The following is a 24,373-nucleotide window of genomic DNA, read 5'->3' on the forward strand; positions in this document are numbered from 1 at the left end:
TGGAAGGAAAGTTATGACCAACCTAGACAGCATATTAAAAAACAGAGATATTACTTTGTCCACAGAGGTCCGTCTAGTCAAGGCTATGGTTTTTCCAGTGGTCATGTATGGATGTGAGAGTTGAAATATAAAGAAAGCTGAGCACTGAAGAATTGATGCTTTTGAACTGCGGTGTTGGAGAAGACTCTCGAGAGTCCCTTGGACTGCAAGGAGATCTAACCAGTCCATCCTAAAGGAGATCAGTCCTGGGTATTCATTGGTAGGACTGATGTTGAAGCTGCAACTCCCATACTTTGGCCACCTGATGTGAAGAGCTGACTCATTTGAATAGACCCTGATGCTGGGGAAGATTGAGGGCAGGAGGAGAAGGGGACGACAGTGGATGAGATGTTTGGATGGCATCACCGACTCGATGGACATGGGTTTGGGTGGACTCCGGGAGTTGGTGATGGACAGGGAAGCCTGGTGTGCTCTAGTTCATGGGGTCGCAAAGAGTCAGACACAACTGAGCAACTGAACTGAACTGAATACTATATTTGTTAAGGTGATCTGTGATCAGTGACCTCTGATGTTACAACTACAAAAAGACCATGACTTGCTGAAGGCTCCAATAATAGTTCAATTCAGTCACTCAGTTGCGTCCAACTCTTTATGACCCCATCAACTGCAGCATACCAGGCTTCCCTGTCAATCACCAACTCCTGGAGCTTGCTCAAACTTATGTCCATTGAGTCGGTGATGCCATCCAACCATCTCACCCTCTGTCATCCCCTTCTCCTCCTGCCTTCAGTCTTTCCCAGCATCAGGGTCTTCTCCAATGAGTCAGTTCTTCACATCTGATGGTCAAAGTATTGGAGCTTCAGCTTCAGCATCAGTCCTTGCAATGAATATTCAGGACTGATTTTTCTTAGGATGGACTGTTTGGATCTCCTTTCAGTTCAAGGGACTCTAAAGAGTGTTTTCCAACACCACAATTCAAAAACATCAATTCTTTGGCTCTCAGCTTTCTTTATAGTCCCAACACACATCCATACATGACTACATGAAAAACCATAGCTTTGACTAGACGGATCTTTGTTGACAGTATCTCTGCTTTTAATATGCTATATAGGTTGGTCATAGCTTTTCTCCCAAGGAACAAGCATCTTGATTTCATGGCTGCAGTCACCATCCGCATTGATTTCAGAGCTCAAAAAAATAAAATCTCTCATTGTTTCTCCATCTATTTGCCATGAAGTGATGGGACTGGAAAAGGTCAGTTTTCATTCCAATCCCAAAGTAAGGCAGTGCCAAAGAAATGCTCAAACTACCACACAATTGCGCTCATCTCACACGCTAGCAAAGTAATGCTCCAAGTTCTCCAAGCCAGGCTTCAACACTACGTGAACCTCCAGATGTTCAAGCTGGATTTAGAAAAGGCAGAGGAGCTAGAGATCACATTCCTAACATCCACTAGATCGTTGAAAAAGCAAGAGTTCCAGAAAAACATCTACTTCTGTTTTACTGACTATGCCAAAGCCTTTGACTGCTGCTGCTAAGTCGTTTCACTTGTGTCCGACTCTGTGCAACCCTATAGACGGCAGCCCACCAAGCTGGGCTGTGTATCGACATTTTTTTTTGTTTGTTTCTATACATAGAGCCGCATGAGCTGTTTGTATATTTTGAATATTAATCCCATGTCAGTTGTATCATTTTCGAATACTTTCTTCCATTCTTTTTTTTTTTTTTTTCATTTTGCTGATGGTTTCCTTTGCTATGAAGAAACTTTTAAGTTTAATTAGGTCACATTTGTGCATTTTTGTTTTTATTTCCATTATGTTAGGATGATTAAAAAAGATATTGTTGCAATTTATGTGAGAGAGTATTCTTCCTATGTTTTCCTCTGAGAGTTTTATAGTATCCATCTGGGCTTACATTAAGGTCTTTAAAATCCATTTTGAGTTTATTTTTATGTATAGATTAAAGAATGTTCTAAGTGTTTTACATGTAGCTGTCCAGTTTTCCCAGTACTACTTATCGAAGAGATTTTTTTCTCCATTGATTAATCTTGCTCCTTTGTTGTAGATTAATGTCTTTTGTCACTTAAATGTGATTTACAATTTCACTTCCAAAGGTCCTTTTCAGAATATGACCTTTCAATGAATTTTAACACAAAGGGAACAAAATGTATTAATTTACTAACTCAATTTTTATCATACACTGGCAATCTCTTTAATATCTAGAAATTAGATATTATAAAATTGGGACCCATTTGTCCAGTATATACATAATATATGCAGTGAAGTATATGTAACATATAGAGCAATGGACAAGTTGAAATGTTCTAGTACATACTAGCAAAACATCTTTTGCAGTCTTCCCTCTCACCTCCTCCATCAATCCAATGAAAAAGCGCAGAGTATACTGTTCAGGGAGGAGGTTTAACAATTCCATTTCTAAAGACAATATTTCCCATCAGTGTGTGTGTGTGTGGTTTTTTTTTTTTTTAATTAATTTATTTTTTGGCTGTGCTGGGTCTCCGTTGCTGTGCATGGACTTTCTCTACTTGTGGTGAGCGGGGCTGCTCTTTGTTGCAGTGCTCAGGGTTCTCGGTGCAGTGGCTTCTCGTTGCAGAGCACAAGCTCTGGAGTTCAGGCTCAGTGATCGTGGCACATGGGCTTAGTTCTGTGGCATGCGGGATCTTCCTGCACCAGGGATTGAACCCATTTCCCCTGCTTTTAGCAGGCAGATTCTTAACCACTGGACCACCAGGGCAGGCCTTCTCATCAGTTTTTAAACTATATTTACAAGTATTATTATTTTACTACTTCTCCTTTTAAATACATCAAGCACTTCTAAATATCTAGAAAGACTAGATATTTTATATGAGAATTTACTTATCCACTATGTACACAGAACAGTTAATTAAAATAGCACACATGTAACAATGGTTATAACCTGAAGTGAAGTGAAGTCACTCAGTCATGTCCAACCCTTTGCAACCCCATGGACTGTAGCCCACCAGGTTCCTCTGTCCATGGGATTTTCCAGGCAAGAGTACTGGAGTGGGCTGCCATTTCCTTCTCCAGAGGATCTTCCCGAACCAGGGATCAAAGCCGTGTCTCCTGCATTGCAGGCAGATGCTTTACCGTCTGAGCCACCAGGGAAGCCCTAACCTGAAGTATATTCTAAATATGACTATTTTCACCTAAACTATTCCTTCCCTCACTTCTTCTCTCCACCACCAATCCAGTGGGCAAATAATAGGCACATGTAATGTTTAGAGGTAGTTGAACAAATTCATATTCCAAACATCATTTACAGAAGACAACTTTCCTATAAATTTCAATAGATAGTGTACAAAATGTGCTAATTTTATTACTGTTTCATACAGTGGCGATGCCTGTAACATCTAGAGACTAGATGTTGCAAACTTAGGACTCATTTGTCCACTATATAGACTATATACACAACAAAATAAAATATACATGAACACAAAAATGGTTCTGTCTGAAAATGTCCAGGTATGAACACACTAGCATGTTACCTTTTCTAATTCTTTCCCTCCCACTTCCTCTGAGCCACTGAATAAGTACAGACAATAGTATACTGCTCACAGAGGTGGTTTAACATTTAACATCCCCAAAGACCTAATTCTGTGGTTAACCAAAAAGATATTTACAAAGTGATTATCTTACTCCCTCTACATTTAAAACACATTGGGCACCTCTAAACATCTAAATGTGCTAGTTATTTCAAACAAAGACTTAATTTGCCTACTATATATAGAGCAGTCTTGAATAAACAGCATATATGTAACACTTATAATCTGAAAATGTCTTCAACATATGAGAACACTGTAGCCTAAGACCAATACCCTTCCCTTCTCTTCCACCTCCACCAACCCAAAGGGCTATAATGCTCAAATTTTCAGAAGACAGTCTTTCCTAGAAATTTTAACACAAAATATATTATTTACTAATTCTAGTTTTGTCATACACTGGCAACCTCTATAACATCTGGAAAGACTACATGTAAATTAGGACTTGTTTGTCCATTACATGCACTAAATACACAGTAAAAGTGAAAAACAATGCACAAAGACAATGGTTAATCTTGCCTCAGTATAAACACACTGGCACAGAGCTCTTTTCACTTCCATCTCCTTCCCCTCAGTGCACAAACACAGTGCGTACTGTTCAGAGAGGTAGTTTGGCCAGCCCCTCTGAAATTAACAATATTCATACAAATTTTAACAAAAATGTATTTACAAAATGCCTCTTCAATACCTCTACTTTTAACATATATCAGGCACTTCAGAACGTCTAGAGTGACTAGATATTTCCCAAAAAGTAGTTACTGTCAACTATACACACACACACAGTTGTTGTTCAGTAGCTAAGTCGTGTCCCACTCTTTGTGACCCATGTACTGCAGCATGCCAGGTTCCTCTGTCCTACACTGTTTCCCAGAGTTTGCTCAAATGCATGTCCATTGAGTCAGTGATGCTATCCAACTATCTCATCCTCTGTTACCCTCTTCTCCTTTTGCCTTCAATCTTTCCCAGCATGAGGGTGTTTGCCAGTGAGTCAACCTTCGCATCAGGTGGCCAAAGTATTGGAGCTTCAGCATCAGTCCTTCCAATAAATATTCAGGGTTGATTTCCTTTAGGATTGACTGGCTTGATCTCCTTGCTGTACATGAGACTCTCAGGAGTCTTCTCCAACACCATAGTTCGAAAGCATCAATTCTTTGGCGGTCAGCCTTCTTTATGATCCAATTCTCACATCCATAGATGACTACTGAAAAAAACCATAGCTTTGACTTACGGACCTTTGTCAGCAAAGTGATGTCTCTGCTTTTTAATATGCTCTCTAGGTTTCTCATAGCTTTCCTTCCAAGGTGTATGTGTCTTTTAATGTAAGGGCTATAGTCACACTCCCCAGTGATTTTGGAGCCCAAGAAAATAAAATCTATCATTGCTTCCACTTTTTCCCCTTCTATTTGCCATGAAGTGATGGGACCTGATACCATGATCTTAGCTTTTTGAATGTTGAGTTTCAAGCCAGCTTTTTCACGCTCAAGAAACTCTTCATATATAGTATTAACTCTGATGCTGGGAAAGATTGAGGGCATGAGGAGAAGGGGGCAGTAGAGGATGAGATGGTTGGATGGCATCATTGACTCAATGGACATCAGTTTGAGCAAACTTCAGGAGACAGTGAAGGACAGGGAAGCCTGGCGTGCTGTAGTCCATGGGATCAAAAGAGTCAGACATGACTGAGCAACTGAACAACAGCAATAGTGTTAAGGAATAAGATGCATACACAAAACAATGGTTATAGTATGGAAATGTCTTCTAAGTATGACCAGTAGGACATAGAAAACCTTCTTTTCTTCATCTTTACAGTTTCCCATGTCCTCTAATCCACTGAACAAACGTGGAACCTGTGGTTCCTTTCTGTTTTCTCCACTTCTATTTCATTTATTTCTGCTCTGATCTTGATGATTTCATTCCTTCTACTAATGTTGTGTTTTGTTTTTTCTACTTTCCCTAGTTGCTTTAGGTATAAAGTTAGGATGTTTGAGTTTTGTTTGTTTGTTTGCTTCCTGAAGTAAGATTGTATTGCTATAAACTTTACTCTTAGAATTGCTTTTGTTCCAGCCCATAGGTTATGGATTGTCATGTTTTCATTGTCATTTGTCTCTAGGTATTCTTTGAATTCCTCTTTGATTTCCTCAGTGATCCATTGATTTAGTAACATTGTTTAGCCACCATGTGTTTGTATGTGTGTGTGTGTGTGTATGTGTGTGTGTGTGTGTGTGTGTGTATATATATATATATTTATATTTCCTGTAATTGATTTCTAATCTTATAGTGTTGTGGTCAAAAAGATGTTTGATCTGATTTCAGTTTTCCTGAATTTAATGAGGCTTGATTAGTGGCCCAGTTCAGTTGATCAGTCGTCCGACTCTTTGCAACCCAAGATGAGTGGCCCAAGATGTGATTTATCTTGAAGAATGTTCTGTGTTCACTTGAGAAGAAAGTGTATTCTTCTGCTTTTGGATGGAATGTCCTACAAATATCAAGTCTGTCTGGTCTAATATTTCATTTAAGACTTGTAGTTCTGTATTGATTTTCTCTCTGGATGATGTGTTCATTGATGAAAATGGGATACTGAAGTCCCCCACAATTATTGTTTTACTGTCAATGTCTCCTTTTATGGCTGATAGATTTTGCCTTAAATATTGAGGCACTTCTTTGTTGGATGCATATATACTTACAATTGTTTTAGCTTCTTCTTGGGTTGATCCCTTGGTCGTTATGTAGTGTCTTTCCTTCTCTCTCAGTAACAGTCTTTGTTTCATAGTCTAATTTTGTCTGATAGGAGTATTGCTACACGGGCTTTCCTTATATTTCCATTTGCTGGAACATCTTTTTCAGTCTGTATGTGTCCCTAGATCTGAAGTGGGTCTCTTGTAGACAGCATGTATATGGGTCTTAGTTTCGTATCCATTAAGCAAATCTGTATCTTGGTTTGGGCATGTAATCCATTGACATTTAAGGTATTTGTTGATATGTATGTGCCTGTTGCCATTTTCTGAATATTTTTGGATTTGTTTTTGTCGGTCTTTTTTCTTTCCCTTCTCTTTGTTCTCTTGTGGTTTGATAACTATCTTTTGTGTTGTGTTAGGGTTCCTTTCTCTTTTTGTGTGTGCATCTATTGTTTCTTGGTTTGTAGTTCCCGTGTGTTTGTGTGTTTTAATGTGGTTTCAATATAGTGGTCTATATAAAATTGTTTTAAGTTGCTGGTCTTTCAATTTGCAGTCCTCATTTCCTGCATTAGTACTCTCCTCATCTAACAGTTGCTAGCTTTGATATCATATTTGTGTGTGGATGATTTCCTACTTTTACTGTGTGTTTGCCTTTACTGGTAAGCTTTCCTACTTATGATTTTCTTGTTTCTAGTTGTGACCTCTTTATTCTACCCTTAGAGAAGTTCCTTTAGCATTTGTTTTAAAGCTGGTTTGGTGGTGCTGAATTCTCTGAGCTTTTGTTCGTCTGTAAAGCTTTTGATTTCTGTCAAATTTGAATGAGAGAGCCTTGTTGAGTAGAGTATTCTTGGCTATAGACTTTTATCTTTCTTTGTTTTAAATATTTCGCGTCGCTCCCTTCTGGCCTGTAGAGTTTCTGCTGAAAAATCAGTTGATAACCTTGTGCGGAGTCCTTTGTATATTATTTATTGCTTTTCCCTTTTTGCTTTTATGGGTTTTTTTTCTTTGTATTTAATTTTCGTTAGCTTGATTAACATGTGTCTCAACATTTTGTTAACATGTGTTCCTCCTTTTGTTTATCCTGTATGGGACTCTGCTTCCTCCAGTTGGGTGAATGTTTCCTTTTCCATGATAGGGGAAGTTTTCAGCTATAATTGATTCAATTGTTGCTTTTAATGTTGTCCCAGAGGTCTCTGAGACTGTCCTTATTTCTTTTCATTCCTTTTTCTTTATCCTGTTCTGTGGAAGTATTTCTACCACTGTCTTCCAGATTATTTATTCATTCTTCTACCTCAGTTATCCTATTTATTCTTTCCAGTAAATTTTTCACTGCAGTTATTATGTTATTCATCTCTGTTCTTTAAATCTTCTAGCTCTTTGTTAAACATGTCTTGTATCCTCTTGGTCTGTGCCTCCATTCTTTTTCTGAGATTTTGGATCATCTTTACTATAATTACTGTGAATTATTTTTCAGGTGGATTGCCTTTCTCCTCTTCATTTAGTTTTTCTTGTAGGTTTTTAGGTTGTTCTTTCTTCTGCAGCATATTTCTCTGTCATCTCATTTTCTCTAAATTTATATGTTTGTGGTCTCCTTTCCTCAGGTTTTAGGATTATTGTTTCTCTTCCTTCTCGTGTCTGGCCCCTGGTGGGTGAGGTTGGTCTAGGGACTTGTGCAGGCTTCCTTGTCAGAGAGACTGGTGAGTGTTCTCTGTGCGATGGAGCTGGGTGTGCTTCCTCTAGTGCACAAAGCTGTATCAAAGGGTTTGTTTGTGAGGTGGCTGTGAGCACAGTATGACTTTAGGCAGTCTGTCTGCTGGTGGGTGGGGCCCTGCTCCTGTCTTGGTTTGTTTCAGTTTAGTTCAGTTCATTCCAGTCACTCAGTCATGTCCGACCCTTTGTGACCCCATGAATCACAGCACGCCAGGCCTCCCTGTCCATCACCAACTCCCGGAGTTCACTCAGACTCATGTCCATCGAGTCAGTGATGCCATTCAGCCATCTCATCCTCTGTCGTCCCCTTCTCCTCCTGCCCCCAATCTCTCCCAGCATCAGAGTCTTTTCCAATGAGTCAGCTCTTTGCATGAGGTGGCCAAAGTACTGGAGTTTCAGCTTCAGCATCATTCCCTCCAAAGAAATCCCAGGGCTGATCTCCTTCAGAATGGACTGGTTGGATCTCCTTGTAGTCCAAGGGACTCTCAAGAGTCTTCTCCAACACCACAGTTCAGAAGCATCAATTTTTCGGCACTCAGCCTTCTTCACAGTCCAACTCTTACATCCATACATGACCACAGGAAAAACCATAGGCTTGACTAGACGGACCTTTGTTGGCAAAGTAATGTCTCTGCTTTTGAATGTTTAGCCTGAGACTTTACAGCACTGGAGCCTTCAGGTTGTTGGGTAGGATCAGGTCTTGGTGCCAGAATGGGGACCTAGATGAGTACTCACACCACAGTTCCCTGGGGCCTTCACTACTAGTATTCTTTCCCCCATGGTGAGCTACAGCCAATCCCCACCTTCCCAGGAGACCCTCCAAGACCACTAGGTAGGTCTAGCCCAGGTTCCTTTGGAAGTACTGCTTTGAGCTGGGTCACACTGCACAAGACCTTAAGTGCACCTTCCAAGCATGTAGTCTGTGTTTCCCCCAGCCCTGTGGAGCTCCTGCACGCCCAGTTGAAGCCCCACTGGGATTCAAGGCTACATGCTCTGGAGATCTTCCTCCCAATATTGAACCCTCATACTGTCTTGGAGGGTTGTTTTTAACATGGGAATGTCTCTGTGTAGCCTGTGTGGGTTTTAACATTTTTTGGTCCAAGGGCTGTTTTTAGTTTGAATGTGTCCCACCTTGCTCTTCAGCTTATGCTTATCACCTTAAGAGCTGTGAGTGATGTTGTGGTGACCACAGCCTTACCTGGATATTGAGCGGAGCCTCCCCTTTGCTCTATGGTGTCACTGCCCTCCCTAGCTGTTGGAGTACATCTGTTTTTCAGCTGTGTTTCTGACCTGCGGTGGTACTGGAGCCCTCCCACTGGGGGAGAAGCCACTGAATATTCCTGTTGTGGAGCTATTCATCTGCAAGCACGCTCTGTTATGTCTCCCACTGTCCATGCTCACAGATTATACTGTTGCTGGCACTGCTCACAGCCTCACCTTAACTGTAGGTGTTCTAGCAGTTGGCTCTGGCTTCTCTCAGGCCAATTGTTTTCATCAGGTCACCCCTGGATTCACTGAGGTCAGGTCCCAGGATTGCAGTAACATGCATCTGGACCCACTGTGTTATGGGGACAGCTCAGCCCGGCCCATCCCCCACGTGTTAGAGCCCCCAGAGCCCACAGCTGCTATAGCTAGACCCATCTCATTTGCGACAGCTATTGTATATGTTTAGATGTTCTGTAGGTGCCATGTCTACAAAGTTGGTTCGGGGGAGTAAATCGTTTGTTCTTGCAGCCAGCCTGGAGGAGAGATTTCAGATCTTCTTCCTTAGCTGCACAGCCCCTGGGGTTCAGTTGTGGTTTTATCTTCCCATCTTCATGTGCACTACCTATAGGCGTCTCCTCCCAGGGCTATCCCAGAGCTCATGAAGCCCTCGCAGGTGGGAAGGGATCAAGGGTGCGTGGGCCCTCCCAGGCAGGAGCAGGCAGAGGCAATGACTAACTGTGGCACACTTGCCCTCCAAGTGGGAGGGGCCAGAGGTGGCAACCAGGGCCACACCAGCCCACTCCAGCAGGTGCCCCCCTAGTGCCCATAGTGCAAGCAACCAGCATGTGGGGACAGAGGCTACAGCGGTGACTCCTCTCTCTGCGTGTCACTGAACAATCCTGCTCCACTTCCGTGGCAGCCCAGGCTTCTTCCGTGAGCATTCCCAGTTAAGGTGCTCCTCATGCCGATTCTCAGGCAGCCTCCTCGCAGGCAATACCAGTCCTCTTTCTGGGTCTGCTCTCCAAACACCCTGCTCAGCATCCAGCCCCCGTCACACTGGCAGACACGTCTCTGCCTGGAGCATGCAAAGCTGTGGCACAGACCACCTGTATAGATCTCCCTCTGTCCTGCCTGCCACAGAAAGGTGCTACACTCTCCTCCAAACCCCTGAAGCCCCCCCTTTTTATTCCAACGGATCCCCCTACCCCCAGTGAGGGAGCTTCCTTGGGTGTGGGAACCTCCTCTCCTGCTTAGGGGCACAGGTCCCATCCATTGCCACTTTTCATTTTCTTTCTTTGGTCCTACCTGGTTACCTGAGGATTAATCTTGTCCTTACAGGTGTCTGAGGATCTCTGTTAGTGTTCACCAGGTGTTCTGGGAGAATTGTCCCACTTGTAGATGTATTCCTGATATATTTGTGGGGAGAAATGAACTCTGTGTCCTGCTCCACCATCTTGACTCCTATCTCTGTTTTAGCTTTTTGAGTGAAGTCTTTGTTTAGGAAGTTCAGTGTCTGGTCTTCCTCAAGAACGTTTCTGTCAGTTTACATTTTTCCTTTGATTGGGCCATACTTTTTTGTTTCTTTGTATGCTTTGTGATTTTGTTGTTGTTGAAAAGTAACATTGTAATTTTAGAAATTACTTTCTTGCTCTTTTCCAGATTTTTCTGTTTTTGATTGTTGAAGGCTATAGTTACCCATATGAATTTCAATCTGCTTTTGTTTTTGCAAGGTATTTCTTTTTTTTATGTTTTATTTTATTTTATTTCCATATGAATTTCAATCTGCTTTTGTTTTTGCAAGGTATTTCTTTTTTTTATGTTTTATTTTATTTTTTAACTTTACAATATTGTATTGGTTTTGCCATATATCAAAATGAATCCGCCACAGGTATACATGTGCTCCCCATCCTGAACCCTCCTCCCTCCCCATACCATCCCTCTGGGTCATCCCAGTGCACCAGCCCCAAGCATCCAGTATCGTGCATCAAACCTGGGCTGGTGACTTCGTTTCATATATGATATTATACATGTTTCAATGCCATTCTCCCAAATCATCCCACCCTCTCCCTCTCTCATAGAGCCCAAAAGACTGTTCTATACATTAGTGTCTCTTTTGCTGTCTCGTATACAGGGTTATTGTTACCATCTTTCTAAATTCCATATATATGCATTAGTATACTGTATTGGTGTTTTTCTTTCTGGCTTACTTCACTCTGTATAATAGGCTCCAGTTTCATCCACCTCATTAGAACTGTTTCAAATGTATTCTTTTAATGGCTGAGTCATACTCCATTGTGTATATGTACCACAGCTTTCTTATCCATTCATCTGCTGATGGACATCTAGGTTGCTTCCATGTCCTGGCTATTATAAACAGTGCTGCGATGAACACTGGGGTACATGTGTCTCTTTATCATCTGTGGTCACTGAATTTTCTGTTCTTTTAGCTTATGTTCAGTTAGTGTTTTGACAGACTGTTCCTTGAAAGCTGGGAAGAAAAAAAAAAAAAAAAAAACCAAAACCTCCAAAGCAACCACCTTTCCCAGTCTTTGCAAATTGACACAGAGCTAGAGTTATTCTTTAGGACTTAGCATGCCCATGTTCAGTTGCCCTAGCCTTCATATCCTGCCAGAGTCCAGCTCCAGCAGCCAGGGAATCAACCTGAAGAGATGGGTGGTGTCGGCGAGTCATGATGCAGCCTCTCATTTTTCTTGGACTGCATAACTTTATTTCAAGCTTAAGATTCTTTTTATACTTTAACAAAAGCATTAGGTCAGAGTTTGACATTTTCAATTTCCCCTCACCCAGATTTATTGTCTCCATAAATCATTGTTGCCCTTCAAAACAGAGTTTCTGCTCCAGTGGTTCTCTCAGAATACTGTTTACTTTAACTTGTGATTACATTGTAACTCATGCTTAAGTCTGGGCTGCATACAAACCTCAGCTTATTTCTTATCTAAGTCCTGTTTGCCCCTAGTATCTTAAGCTCACTATTTCTTAAAAAGGGCTTCTAGCTATTAACATCTCTAAAGTTCCTAATCTCTATACACTATAGTAGAATATGCTAACATTACAACATTCCTTAAATCTTTAGCTTCTAACTATTTTAATTATTCCTAAGCCCTAAATTCAGCAAACTCCTTTGCCATAAACACTTTCCTCACAAATAGGCTTCAGATAGAAATCCCTCCCATGGCCTCAAGCTGCGACCTATGTACTCATCCTGGAACACTCTTTTGTAAAAGTCCTTGAACAAATGTCAATGATTAACTTTATGAATTATTCTCTGAGCACAGCTGCAGAAGGCTTTGTGCCTTCTCATGCTCCTCTCAAGAATGATAAGCACCTTAATATTCTTTTCAGTCAACTTAGCCGAGGAGAGGAAGAAACAAGTCAGAATCACAAGGCCTAACTCCTTCATCCCGAGTCCGTGCCTGCGGGACAAAGAGAGGGAGTTGGGGCCATGCCTCCATTTTGTCAGTAATGCCTAACGTGGCTCTCGACAGTATCCTGCTTGCACTGCATGTAGAGATCAACTAGAACATACAAGCTTAGGTCTTCTGAGGTCTTTCTTAGGAATGCAACCTATCCTGGGTATGGGTATGACTTTCTAAATTCCCTAGTGTACACAAGTATTTTTGGTTAATATCCCAAAAAAGAAACTGTATCCCCAACATTTTTCCCCAGGCTTTAGGTAACCTATTGTATGTCTGTAAGTAATCTTTTGCCCAGGTAGCTATGGGTTTTTCTTTGGTCTTAAAATGTTTTTGAACAATGACTACTGGTTTTCTGCCTGGACTGAATTCTTTTTGATTTGCAATATTATGTTAATTTCAGACATATAACATAATTTGATATTTGTATATATTTCAAAACTATGAACAAGATGTGATTTTTCCAGCAGGTTTTACTCTCTGCCCCCTCTCATATCCCATGTTTTGTACAAATAATTTTAATGGTTTTTTTACATGTTGAATATTAATATTTTTTCTATTCTTAAAAAATGGAATGCTAATAAGTTAGACTTGCTTGAAGTATTCAGGTTATTTTGTTGTTGCAATATAAAAAGTAATTTGTGAGAACAGTAGTTCTTGACCTGTAGAAAAGTTGTAATGGAAGAATGACCATGTGTGAGGCCCTGAAGGTACCATCCTTTTATTAGGTCATATAATTCCAGTGCTCTTTTTATATCATTTTAGAGGTGATGAATGATAGTCAACAAAGGGTTATATGTGGAAGGTAGATGGAGTGATTTATTCAAAGGAACATTGAAAATGGTTGAGACTTTTTACCTGGGTTTGAGCCCACTGCAATAAATGACAGTGGACTTGTTTTGTCTTTTATTGCAGGTTTTATCATCTCATTTTAGGTTGCCTATTTCAGCACTTCTCTTTATATAAATTCTTTGTTCATTGGTGGAACAATGCCACTTCTCTTGTTTCAGGGCAGCTCAGCCTGAGTCCTCAGCCTGCAGCACTGTCCAAGGTCATTATCGAGGGATGCTTTGGGTACATGTACTTCTCAAGATGTTGACAGTCTTATGCCACCTGTTCAGTAAACAGAACCACTTCCCTTCCATTTATAACCCCGATAACTGTCTTCTCTGGCTTTACTGGAAACTATTGAATGCTGATCTCTTACATTCTCACTTATCTCTTGTGTCATATGTTTCTCTTTCTTGGATTCTGCTGTTTTGATAGTGTATATTCTGGAATAATTTTATAAAACAGGCTCAGGGATGTACGGTTTTTAATTTTTTCATATACTTGTTTTTCTTTGTTGTATGAATGGCTTTTTGGCTGGCTATATAATTCTTGGCAGGAAAAAAAAAAGTTACTGTCTTCAGAAAATTGTAAGCATCTCTCTTTCTTCCTTTCCTCTGTTACAGATTTCTGCTGAGGATGAATCAGGTATCAGTTTGATTCTCATTTCTTTGCAGTCAGTCATTACTTGTTTACTTTCATAGAAGTTTAACCCTGTGTACGAGACAGCAAAAGAGACACTGATGTATAGAACAGTCTTATGGACTCTGTGGGAGAGGGAGAGGGTGGGAAGATTTGGGAGAATGGCATTGAAACATGTAAAATATCATGTATGAAACGAGTCGCCAGTCCAGGTTCGATGCACGATACTGGATGCTTGGGGCTGGTGCACTGGGACGACCCAGAGGGATGGGGTGGGGAGGGAGGAGGGAGGAGGGTTCGGGATGGGGAACACATGTATGCCTGTGGCGGATTCATTTTGATATTTGGCAAAACTAATACAGTTATGTAAAGTTTAAAAATAAAATAAAATTTAAAAAAAAAAGGATTTTTAATTGTATTTCAGAAATTTCATCAGATGGAGCTACATACACATTTTTATTTTTTTTCCAGAAACCATCCTTTGTATTCAGTGTGTCTTTTAAATCTGAAGATTCATCTATCTCTTTGGGCATTTCTTTCCTTTATCCTATATGGTCTGTCCTAGAATTTCTTTTAGAGTGGTATTTATCTCTGAATTCATTCACATTTTATAAACTCATTATTTTCTGATTTTTATTTTGAGAGACAATTTTGTATTCTCTGTCAAGTTCGTTTTCTAGTAGCCTTTTGAGAGCATTTATGTTTCCACAATTTAAGCAAATATGAACATTTCCAAGTACTCTCTTTTCTCTCTGATGGATTCTTATAGACAGCTGTCCTCACTTTATGTGGAAGCAATATTCTTTTGAATATCTTTTCATATCCTTTTTTTGGCCATGCCACACAGCTTGTGGGATAGTAGTTCCCTAACCAGGGATTGAACTCAGCCATGGCAGTGAAAGCACTGAGTCCTAACCCCTGGATCACCAGAGAAGTCCCTCTTTGAGGATTTTGTTTAGAATATTTCACTGCTGCTGCTAAGTCACTTCAGTCGTGTCCAACTCTGTGTGACCCCATAGACAGCAGCCCATCAGGCTCCCCCGTCCCTGGGATTCTCCAGGCAAGAACACTGGAGTGGGTTGCCATTTCCTTCTCCAATGCATGAAAGTGAAAAGTGAAAGTGAAGTCACTCAGTCGTGTCCGACTCTTCGCAACCCCATGGACTGCAGCCTACCAGGCTCCTCTGCCCATGGGATTTTTCAGGCAAGCGTACTGGAGTGGAGTGCCATTGCCTTCTCTGAGAATATTTCACTACTTACCCTTATTTTTGTACTTCCCCCCTCCTTTACTCGTCAATCATTCTGTTCATTCTGATGGCTTACTTTTAATGCTTTGGTTCTCCCTATTTGTTTGATGTCATCATTTTCTTTTCATATTTCTCTATGAAGATCTAGTTTGATTAGCTTCAGTAACTATGGCAAAGTAAATGGATAGTTAAGGATGTAGATGTGGATGTTTCTTACCACAAGGTTCTGTAGGTAATGGCTAGGGATAGACACAGAGGACTTTCCTTCAGGCCAGGCAGGCAAGCAGGAGGTACCCTTCAGTTTCTGAAATGGAGGGTGATGTGTCCTGGAATCAGAGCATTAAGGTCTGTTGGTTTGTTCTTTTTGATGACTCTGTTTCTGTCTGGTTATATCTGTTCATATATTTGATATAAGTGAACTCATACATTATTTGTCTTTCTCTGTATTGTTTATTTCACTTGGCACCCACTTGGTACATCCATGTTCTTCTCTCACTTGTTTCACTTAGCATGGTACTCTCTAGGTACATCCATGTTACCACTCTAATGACAGAGAATGAAGAGGAACTAAGGAGCCTCTCAGTAAGGGTGGTAAAGGAGAGTTAAAAAGCTGGCTTGACAGCAAGGGAAAAACAACAAATAACACACAAGGGAATTCCCATAAGGATAACAGCTGATCTTTCAATAGAAACTCTTCAAGCCAGGAGGGAATGGCAAGACATACTTAAAATGATGAAAGAAAATAACCTACAGCCCAGATTATTGTACCCAGCAAGGATCTCATTCAAGTATGAAGGAGAAATCAAAAGCTTTTCAGACAAGCAAAAGCTGAGAGAATTCTGCACCACCAAACCAGCTCTCCAACAAATACTAAAGGATATTCTCTAGACAGGAAACACAAAAATTGTGTATAAATTCGAACCCAAAACAATAAAGTAAATGGCAACGGGGTCATACTTATCAGTAATTACCTTAAACGTAAATGGGTTGAATGCCCCAACCAAAAGACAAAGACTGGCTGAATGGATACAAAAACAAGACCCCTGCATATGTTGTCTACAAGAGACCCACCTCAAAACAGGGGACACATACAGACTGAAAGTGAAGGGCTGGAAAAAGATTTTCCATGCAAATAGGGACCAAAAGAAAGCAGGAGTAGCAATACTCATATCAGATAAAATAGACTTTAAAACAAAGACTGTGAAAAGAGACAAAGATGGTCACTACATAATGATCAAAGGATCAATCCAAGAAGAAGATATAACAATTATAAATATATATGCACCCAACATGGGAGCACCGCAGTATGTAAGACAAATGCTAACAAGTATGAAAGAAGAAATTAACAATAACACAATAATAGTGGGAGACTTTAATACCCCACTCACACCTATGGATAGATCAACTAAACAGAAAATTAACAAGGAAACACAAACTTTAAACAATACAATAGACCAGTTAGACCTAATTGATATCTATAGGACATTTCATCCCAAAACAATGAATTTCACCTTCTTCTCAAGCGCACATGGAACCTTCTCCAGGATAGATCACATCCTGGGCCATAAAGCTAGCCTTGGTAAATTCAAAAAAATAGAAATCATTCCAAGCATCTTTTCTGACCACAATGCAGTAAGATTAGATCTCAATTACAGGAGAAAAACTATTAAAAAATCCAACATATGGAGGCTGAACAACACGCTGCTGAATAACCAACAAATCACAGAAGAAATCAAAAAAGAAATCAAAATTTGCATAGAAACGAATGAAAATGAAAACACAACAACCCAAAACCTGTGGGACACGGTAAAAGCAGTCCTAAGGGGAAAGTTCATAGCAATACAGGCACACCTCAAGAAACAAGAAAAAAGTCAAATAAATAACCTAACTCTACACCTAAAGCAACTAGAAAAGGAAGAAATGAAGAACCCCAGGGTTAGTAGAAGGAAAGAAATCTTAAAAATTAGAGCAGAAATAAATGCAAAAGAAACAAAAGAGACCATAGCAAAAATCAACAAAACCAAAAGCTGGTTCTTTGAAAGGATAAATAAAATTGACAAACCATTAGCCAGACTCATCAAGAAACAAAGGGAGAAAAATCAAATCAATAAAATTAGAAATGAAAATGGAGAGATCACAACAGACAACACAGAAATACAAAGGATCATAAGAGAGTACTATCAACAATTATATGCCAATAAAATGGACAACGTGGAAGAAATGGACAAATTCTTAGAAAAGTACAACTTTCCAAAACTCGATCAGGAAGAAATAGAAAAGCTTAACAGACCCATCACAAGCACGGAGATTGAAACTGTAATAAAAAATCTTCCAGCAAACAAAAGCCCAGGTCCAGACGGCTTCACAGCTGAATTCTACCAAAAATTTAGAGAAGAGCTAACACCTATCCTGCTCAAACTCTTCCAGAAAATTGCAGAGGATGGTAAACTTCCAAACTCATTCTATGAGGCCACCATCACCCTAATACCAAAACCTGACAAAGATCCCACAAAAAAAGAAAACTACAGGCCAATATCACTGATGAACATAGATGCAAAAATCCTTAACAAAATTCTAGCAATCAGAATCCAACAACACATTAAAAAGATTATACACCATGACCAAGTGGGCTTTATCCCAGGGATGCAAGGATTCTTCAATATCCGCAAATCAATCAATGTAATACACCACATTAACAAATTGAAAAATAAAAACCATATGATTATCTCAATAGATGCAGAGAAAGCCTTTGACAAAATTCAACATCCATTTATGATAAAAACCTTCCAGAAAGTAGGAATAGAAGGAACATACCTCAACATAATAAAAGCTATATATGACAAACCCACAGCAAACATTATCCTCAATGGTGAAAAATTGAAAGCATTTCCTCTAAAGTCAGGAACAAGACAAGGGTGCCCACTTTCACCATTACTATTCAACATAGTTTTGGAAGTTTTGGCCACAGCAATCAGAACAGAAAAAGAAATAAAAGGAATCCAAATTGGAAAAGAAGAAGTAAAGCTCTCACTGTTTGCAGATGACATGATCCTCTACATAGAAAACCCTAAAGACTCCACCAGAAAATTACTAGAACTAATCAATGACTATAGTAAAGTTGCAGGATATAAAATCAACACACAGAAATCCCTTGCATTCCTATACACTAATAATGAGCAAACAGAAAAAGAAATTAAGGAAACAATTCCATTCACCATTGCAACGGAAAGAATAAAATACTTAGGAATATATCTACCTAAAGAATCTAAAGACCTATATATAGAAAACTATAAAACACTAGTGAAAGAAATCAAAGAGGACACTAACAGATGGAGAAATATACCATGTTCATGGATTGGAAGAATCAATGTAGTGAAAATGAGTATACTACCCAAAGCAATCTATAGATTCAATGCAATCCCTATCAAGCTACCAACAGCATTCTTCACAGAGCTAGAACAAATAATTTCACAATTTGTATGGAAAAACAAAAAACCTCGAATAGCCAAAGCGATCTTGAGAAAGAAGAATGGAACTGGAGGAATCAACCTACCTGACTTCAGGCTCTACTACAAAGCCACAGTTATCAAGACAGTATGGTACTGGCACAAAGACAGAAATATAGATCAATGGAACAAAATAGAAAGCCCAGAGATAAATCCACGCACATATGGACACCTTATCTTCGACAAAGGAGGCAAGAATATACAATGGATTAAAGACAATCTCTTTAACAAGTGGTGCTGGGAACTCTGGTCAACCACTTGTAAAAGAATGAAACTAGAACACTTTCTAACACCATACACAAAAATAAACTCAAAATGGATTAAAGATCTAAATGTAAGACCAGAAACTATAAAACTCCTAGAGGAGAACATAGGCAAAACACTCTCTGACATACATCACAGCAGGATCCTCTATGACCCACCTCCCAGAATATTGGAAATAAAAGCAAAAATAAACAAATGGGACCTAATTAACCTTAAAAGCTTCTGCACATCAAAGGAAACTATTAGCAAGGTGAAAAGACAGCCTTCAGAATGGGAGAAGATAATAGCAAATGAAGCAACTGACAAACAACTAATCTCGAGAATATACAAGCAACTCCTACAGCTCAACTCCAGAAAAATAAATGACCCAATCAAAAAATGGGCCAAAGAACTAAATAGACATTTCTCCAAAGAAGACATACAGATGGCTAACAAACACATGAAAAGATGCTCAACATCACTCATTATCAGAGAAATGCAAATCAAAACCACTATGAGGTACCATTTCACACCAGTCAGAATGGCTGCGATCCAAAAGTCTACAAGTAATAAATGCTGGAGAGGGTGTGGAGAAAAGGGAACCCTCTTACACTGTTGGTGGGAATGCAAACTAGTACAGCCACTATGGAGAACAGTGTGGAGATTCCTTAAAAAACTGGAAATAGACATGCCTTATGATCCAGCAATCCCACTGCTGGGCATACACACTGAGAAAACCAGAAGGGAAAGAGACACGTGTACCCCAATGTTCATCGCAGCACTGTTTATAATAGCCAGGACATGGAAGCAACCTAGATGTCCATCAGCAGATGAATGGATAAGAAAGCTGTGGTACATATACACAATGGAGTATTATTCAGCCATTAAAAAGAATACATTTGAATCAGTTCTAATGAGGTGGATGAAACTGGAGCCTATTATACAGAGTGAAGTAAGCCGGAAAGAAAAACACCAATACAGTATACTAATGCATATATATGGAATTTAGAAAGATGGTAACAATAACCCTGTGTACGAGACAGCAAAAGAGACACTGATGTATAGAACAGTCTTATGGACTCTGTGGGAGAGGGAGAGGGTGGGAAGATTTGGGAGAATGGCATTGAAACATGTAAAATATCATGTATGAAATGAGTTGCCAGTCCAGGTTCGATGCACGATACTGGATGCTTGGGGCTGGTGCACTGGGACGACCCAGAGGGATGGAATGGGGAGGGAGGAGGGAGGAGGGTTCAGGATGGGGAACACATGTATACCTGTGGCGGATTCATTTTGATATTTGGCAAATCTAATACAGTTATGTAAAGTTTAAAAATAAAATAAAATTAAAAATAAATAAATAAATAAATAAATAAATAAAACCAGCTTGAACATCAAAAAAAAAAAAAAAAAAAAAAGCTGGCTTGAAACTCAACATTCAAAAAACTAAGATCATGGCATCCAGTCCCATCACCTCATGACAAATAGAAAAGGAAAAGGTAACAGAAGCAGTAACAGATTTTATTTTCTCGCACTCCAAAATCACTGTCAGTTCAGTTCAGTTCAGTCGCTCAGTCGTGTCTGACTCTTTGCGACCCCATGAATCGCAGCATGCCAGGCCTCCCTGTCCATCACTGTCTCCCGGAGTTCACTCAAAATCACTATGGACAGTGACTATAACCACAAAATTAAAAAACTGTACTTCTTGGAAGGAAAGCTATGACAAACCTAGACAGCATATTAAAAAGCAGAGACATCACTTTGCTGACAAAAATCCATACAGTCAAAGCTATGGTTTTTCCAGTGGTCATATATGGATGTGAGATGTGGGCCATAAAGAAGGGTGAGGGATGAAGAATTGATGCTTTCGAATTGTGGTGCTGGAGAAGACTCTTGAGAGTCCCTTGGACTGCAAGGAGATCAAACCAGTCAATCCTGAAGGAAATCAACTCTGAATATTCACTGGAAGGACTGTTGCTGAAGCTCCAATACTTTGGCCATCTGATGCAAACCCCCAACTCACTGAAAAAGACCCTGATGCTGGGAAAGATTGAAGGCAAGGTGGGGGTGGGAGCACAGGGTGATATGGTTGAATGGCATCACCAACTCAATGGATGAATTTGAGCAAACTCCAGGAGATAGTGTAGAACAGGGGAGCCTGGCGTGCTGCAGTCCACAGGGTCAGAAAGAGTCAGACATGACTTAGCAACTGAACCACAACATTATGGAGGACTGAAGTTTGAAGAGTTTTATTTCTTAGTTAACTTTGGGCAGAATTGTCCATATTGTCCATATATGCTCATATATGCTCTGCTGGGGGTTGGTTCTAGATACCTCCCAAAGATATCAAAATCTGCAGATGCACAAGTTCCATACATAAAATACTGTAATATTTGCATATAACCTACTCACATCATGCCATATACTTTTAAATTTTTCCCAGTTTTACTGAGATGTGATTGACATATAGCACCTACGTTTAAGGTGTACAATATAATGATTTGACTTACATGATGAAATGATTACCACAGTAAGCTGAGTGAATATCCATCATCTCATGGATACAACACTAAAGGAATAGGAAACAAATTTTTTTCCTTTTGATGAGAACTCAGGATTGTCTGCTCTCAACTTTCATTTAATAATGTGTAGCAGTGTAAATTATCTTTATCAGCTGTACTTAATCCATAGTACTTATTTATAACTGAAAGTTTTTACATTTTATCTACCTTCATCTAATTCCTCCCTCCCCAACCGCTGCCACTTGGTAGCCAGAAATTGTTTTATGTTTCTACTGGCCATCTGTATGTTTTCTTTAGAAAAATGTCTGTTCAAGTCCCTGCCCATTTTTAACTGTTGTTTTTTTGTTTTTTTGTTTTTTATGTCAAGCTGTATGAGTTCTTTATATACACTGGATATTAACCCCTTATTGTATATTTATTTACAAATGTCTTTTCCTATTCATTAGGCCGCCTTTTCATTTTGTTGATAGTTTTCTTCAATGTACAAATGCTTTTTAGTCTCATCTAGTCCCTACCTGGTAGTTTTTGTTTTTGTTTCCCTTATTTAAGTAGAATGTCCAAAACATTGCTAAAGTATTAGTCGTTCAGTTGTGTCCAACTTTTTGCGACCCCATGGACTGTAGCCCGCCAGGCTCCTCTGTCCATGGGATTCTCTAGGCAAAAATACTGGAGTGGGTTGCCATTTCTTCCTCCAGGGGACCTTCCCAACTGTACATAAAGGAGACTTCATTAATGTGCATTAGAGGATACCCCAGGTTAACTGTCATAGAAAACTGTCTCTCGAGCCTTTAAATTCTATACCAATTCTACACCTCTGGTTGGCCAACTGTTTCTTTATTTAGGTTTTAAGGTGAATGACCTGGGGCTATTTGTTTCCATCAACCTGACTGCGAATCTAAAGGCGCAGTTGAAATGTCTATTTTTCTTGCCATCCTCAGAAGAGATTGCTGCAGATCTACTCTATGATTCTCATTCTTTTCAGCTTACAATACAAATAGCTTATTATTTTTTGCAACCTATGTCTTATAATAAAGCAGTGCTGAAAAATTAAATAGAAGAATATTCAGTTGCCATATAGGCTACAAAAATGATTTGCTGGTGGTGATTTTTAAGCTTGATTCTAAATAGATTTATGAAGAATTACACTTGGAAGACGTGGTTCAAATTTTGCTGTTTAAGGTATCTTGAAATTATAGGCTCATTCTCCCTAAAATTTCAAAAAGCATAGAGCTTAGGCTCTTAAGGGTATAGCAGTGATAAAAGCTTTCATAGTCATTTCTAAAAAGCAACACCTCATAGTTTTCTGACTCCAGTGGTTCTCTAATATACTTGTAAAAGGAAGGCAACAGAAAACCAAGAATAAAAATAGCTGAGCTCTCCAAAATTGGGCTTCCTGCTTACTTTCCCTGTTCAAAGAAAAGAGGAGACACCATCTTGCAATAGAGGCTTCATAGACAACTGGGCTTCTCCAGTGACAGTCAACATTTGATGCCCCGTATCTCTTGGTTCTTCTTATTGCCAATGGTCAGCCTGACGATGGTGCTAAGACTAATGTTAAAGAGAAGGTAGTGCCCATACGTCTTAGGGGGTCAGGGGTTATTAGCTTTTTCTTTTTGGACATGGCTTATGGAATCTTAGTTCCCTGACCAGGGTTTGAACCTGGGCCCCCTGCCATGGAAGCACAGAGTCCTAACCACAGGACTACCAAGGAAGTTCCCTGCCTATGTTTTCTAGAAGTTTTATGGTTTCAGGCCTTACATTTAAGTCTTTAATCCATTTTGAGTTTTACTTTTTATGGTGTGAGCATGTAGTCCAGTTTTCCCAGCATGATTTATTGAAGCTGTCATTCCCCCATTATATATTCTTGCCTCCTTTGTGATAGATCCTCTCATATACTTTAAATTGTCTCTAGATTACTTATAATGCCAAATATGATGTAAATACTATTTAAATAGTATGTAGTTGTAAATAGTTGCTGGTGTGTGACAAATTCAGTTTTGCCTTTTGGAACTTTCTAGTTTTTTCCCCCCAAATATTCTCAGTTCGTGGTTGGTTTAATCTGTGGGTGTGGACCCTGTACATATGGAGGGCCAACTATATAGAGAGAGCTTTAAGTGTCCAACTTCATAGAATGGCTGCTCTTCAACTTTGGTCTTCACTAACTGCTGGATCTCCACAGAGTAAGGGGGACACTAAAATACCCTAGCAGTCAACTGTCAGTTATTTTGCCATTCGTCTTACCACTTATGCTGACCCTTAGCCCTGGATGGGGCGCTTAGAGCTTGGTGGTCACTGGCTGTGGTCGGAAGCTTCCATGTCTGTGCTTATATAAATTGTAGGTACCATGCTTGTAGTTTCTCTCTGTCTAATACTATCTGCTCATATAATCTAGAAGTTGAATAAAATTATCTTCCAGTATATTCTGTTATTTGCACATTTATTTTTATTGTTTCTTCCACTTATATTGCTGGAGGCATCAGCGGCTTCAGAAGTAGATGTGTTTTAAGTCTGCCATCTTTAATTGGAAGTGTCAGTTATCTGTGAAACTGTGCTACTTGTGAAACTGTTACTTATTATTTCCTATTATTCTCCTGTCATTTGGTTCTTTTCTTACATTTCAAAAAATTTCTTCTTGGCTTTCATAGCCTATTTTTCTTTTTTCTAGCCTATTTTTCTTTTTTCTATCAGCCACTCAAATATTGGTATTCCTTCATATTCTGTGCTGGCATTTCTTTCTTTCCTTATCTCCTCTGTGACCATCTGATTCACTCTGGTGACCCC

The 24,373-nt window shown here is 39.6% G+C and overlaps 1 protein-coding gene and 1 non-coding gene across 2 annotated transcripts in view; one reads left to right on the top strand and one right to left on the bottom strand.

Moving 5' to 3' along the window:
* Positions 1 to 24,373, top strand: part of LOC129658193 (zinc finger protein 37A-like) — a 48,139-nt gene that overhangs the window by 8,803 nt on the left and 14,963 nt on the right.
* Positions 23,231 to 23,303, bottom strand: TRNAG-UCC (transfer RNA glycine (anticodon UCC)). Its single transcript has one exon. It is a non-coding gene; the product is annotated as a tRNA-Gly (tRNA).

This window comes from Bubalus kerabau, chromosome 1, assembly GCF_029407905.1.
Source record: "Bubalus kerabau isolate K-KA32 ecotype Philippines breed swamp buffalo chromosome 1, PCC_UOA_SB_1v2, whole genome shotgun sequence".
In the NCBI taxonomy this organism is placed as follows: domain Eukaryota; kingdom Metazoa; phylum Chordata; class Mammalia; order Artiodactyla; family Bovidae; genus Bubalus; species Bubalus kerabau.